The 3,533-nt window shown below is 40.5% G+C and overlaps 1 non-coding gene across 1 annotated transcript; it reads left to right on the top strand.

Moving 5' to 3' along the window:
* The first annotated feature begins 2,780 nt into the window (after positions 1 to 2,780).
* LOC141702929 (small nucleolar RNA R71) lies at positions 2,781 to 2,887 on the top strand. The gene has a single exon (XR_012567301.1). It is a non-coding gene; the product is annotated as a small nucleolar RNA R71 (small nucleolar RNA).
* The last annotated feature ends 646 nt before the right edge of the window (positions 2,888 to 3,533 follow it).

The raw sequence follows: 3,533 nt of genomic DNA, 5'->3' as shown, positions 1-3,533 counted from the left end.
TTATTCATAACTAGCAATAAAATCCAATTTTTTCTCCAGTTTAAAAATTCAGTGTTCTTTTCGTCATTACGAGAATACCAAAAATTCTAGATATAAACAAGTGATTAAATCTCAACAACTAAACAAATATGATCATGATCTAGCTCAAAAGCAATCCTTTAAGACTTGTGAATTTTTTTCTGGCATGCAAATCAATTCATTAAGACTTAAACAACCGTTTATTCGTCATCACCACACTCAAATCAACATCAACTTATCAATCAGAAATAGCTCAACCTAAGGGATCATGTTATATGCATGCACATGCAACTATATGAACTCACATAAAAACATAAATAAAAATATCCTATATGAGCAATTATGCAAAAATATGAATGAAATACAACTAAACATGCAACATGAATTTATATGAATCTATATGAACACACACAAACTAATCCTTACATCATCACCCCCAAACTTAAAATTTTCAATTTCCATATTGAAGGTAATAATAAGGATTTCAGGCATACCTAGTTAGCGGGAGGATCACCCTCTTCGGGTGGAGGATCAGGTGGTTAATCAACCTCGACACCAGTATCTCAAGAAATAGTACCAAGAGCGTGTTCAAATCTTCAGCAAAATGACGGTAAATGTCGTGCATGGCCTCCATACGCCTCGTCAATCACCTGGACTGCTAATCACCAACACCAGTCCTATCAACTGCCTGTTGCACATGAGAAGAACCCTCTATAGGAACGGAAGGATCCGTCCGACCACTCTCTACATCATCAAAAATATATCCCAACCCCTTGTCATGGGGTGCACCTAAGAATGCATAACTCAAGTGATCTGGCAGTGGGTTGAGCTCAAGTGTGGGAGCTTCTTCAATAGATGGCTCGAGATGCTCCTGAGAAATTTTTAGCTCTACTAACCCAAGAGAATCGAATGGCATATCCAATTTCCTCTTCCATGGAGGTGCATTCAAAACCTGCAGTTGCTCTGCTTCTTCTTCATCTTCAATAACTGATTCCCCTATTAAGGATCCCTCTAAGGTATCTGACCTTAGCACTTGCTCAAGTTCCGAATTCACTACAGGATTGACCATCTCTACTTTAAAGCATTCCTCTTTAGCCGTGGGTAACTTTATTGCCTTAAACACATTAAAAGTGACCTTATGATCGTGCACCTTCATCGTAAACTTTCCTTTTTGCACATTGATCATTGTTCGGCCTGTAGCCAAGAATGGTCTTCCCACGATTATGGGAATCTTTTTATCCTCCTCGAAATCAAGAATTACAAAGTCAGCAGGAAAGATGAGTTTATCCACATTGACCAAGATATCCTCTACAATGCCTCATTGATATGTAATAGAATGATTAGCCAACTGTAAGGACATATATATAGGCTTTGGATCAAGTAAATCCAACTTCTTGAAGATAGACAAAGGCATCAGATTGATGGTAGCTCCCAAATCACACAAACACTTATCGAACGACAAGTTTCCGATGGTGCAAGGAATAGTGAAACTTGCAAGATCTTTAAGCTTCGAAGGCAACTTTTGTTGCGGCACAACACTACACTCATCCATAAGAGCAACGGTCTCTAAGTTATCGAGCTTCACTTTCCGAGAGAGAATACCTTTCATAAACTTCGCATAGCTAGGCATCTGCTCAAGAGCCTCAGCGAAAGGTATGTTGATATGAAGTTTCTTGAACACCTCCAGAAACTTAGCAAATTGCTTATCCAACTTTTGCTCCTACAGCCTCTTAGGAAAAGGAGGTGGAGGATAGACCTGTTTTTCCTCTGTATTACCCTCAAGAGGAGTGTGTTCCACAGTTTTCTTCCTTGATTCCACCTCGTCCTCCTTCTGTACCACTTTTTCGGTTACAATCTCATTTTCTGGATTTGACAAAGGTGCAGATGCACCTGCATTCTGGATAGAGTTTTTAGACTCTTCGTCTTGCTAAATTTGGGAGCTTGCGACCTTTCTGGATCTCAAGGTGATGGCGTCTACCTGTTCATTAACTTCCCTCTTGCCTGGATTCGCTTCTGTATCACTAGGAAGCATTCCTGATGGTCAATTCAATAATGCGTTAGTAATTTGCCCAATTTGGTTCTCCAGAGTCTTGATAGAAATAGCCTGGCTTTGGCATATAAGAGCCTGGTTTTTGCACATAAGCCGTAGCTCCTCCAATTCAGATTTTTCATTCAAAGATACACCTGCACCTCCATGAGTTTATTATTGAAGTTGGAGTTGTTGTCTTGGTGCATGTTGCGATTGTTGAAAACCAGTAGGATTGAATTGCTTGTTTTCAAACTGCTGGAATGGCTGTTGCATCACATTCTTATTATTGCTCCGGCTGAAGTTAGGATGATTCCAGTTGTCAGGATGATAAGTGTCTGGAACTGATTGCTGCGATCTCTGAAAGTTGCTCACAAACTGAACTGATTCACTAGATATAGCGCATTGCTCCGTCTCATACGAACCTGCACACAACTCACAAACTCCGGTTATTTGATTAACACCATAGTTAGCCAGAGAATCGATCTTAATAGACAACGCCCTTAATTGAGCAGTGATAGACGTAGCTGTATCCACTTCAAGGACTCGTGCTACCTTGCCCTGTGGAAATCTCTGGGTTGGATACTGATATTCATTAGTAGCCATCAGTTCAATTAGATCATAAGCTTCCTCGTAGCTCTTTGCCCATAATGCTCCACCTGGTGCTGCGTCAGGCATGGGTCTTGACTGTGCTCCCAAACCGTTATAGAAGCAATTGATGTTCATCCAATCAGGCATTCCATGGTGCAGACACTTTCTCAACATCTCCTTATAACGCTCCCAAGCTTCACATAGAGATTCCCCTGATTCCTGCACAAACTGAGTAAGAGCATTCCTGATTGCAACTGTCTTTTCCATAGGGAAGAATTTAGTGAGAAACTTTTGAGAAAGATCTTCCCAAGTAGCAATCGAACCAGCTGGTAGAGAGTGTAACCAGCTCTTAGCCTTGTTCCTCAGAGAGAATGGGAACATTCTCTGTTTCACCGCATCCTCAGAAACACCATTGAACTTGAAGGTGTCACAGATTAATATGAAATCCCTAATGTGCGTATTGGTATCTTCCGTTGGAGAACCCCCAAACTAGACTGAATTCTGTACCATCTGAATTATGCCATGCTTGATCTCAAAGGTATTAGCTGTGATAGCTGGCCTGATAATGCTAGACTGAATGCCATTGATCTTCTGTTGAGAATAATCTATCAACGCTTTTGTTACTGCTGGTTCTCCCATTGCAATATAAACCAGAGTACTTGAAACACACACAAGTAAACCGTGAAAGTAAAAGAATCCGAGTCAGTGAACCTTAACGACCACTGCTGTCAAGCCCATACACTAAAATTAACACCGAGTCCCCGGCAGCGGCGTCAAAAACTTGTTAAAGCGAAAACATGCGCTAAAATTACACACAAGTATACTCATTCGCAAGTAGTATAAGATATAAATCAGATTCGTTCCCACATAGACTCTTTTTAGTTAACTTAAGATTATG

This window comes from Apium graveolens, unplaced genomic scaffold (assembly GCF_009905375.1).
Source record: "Apium graveolens cultivar Ventura unplaced genomic scaffold, ASM990537v1 ctg5916, whole genome shotgun sequence".
Classification (NCBI taxonomy): Eukaryota; Viridiplantae; Streptophyta; class Magnoliopsida; order Apiales; family Apiaceae; genus Apium; species Apium graveolens.
This window is presented reverse-complemented; position numbering and strand designations above follow the sequence as displayed.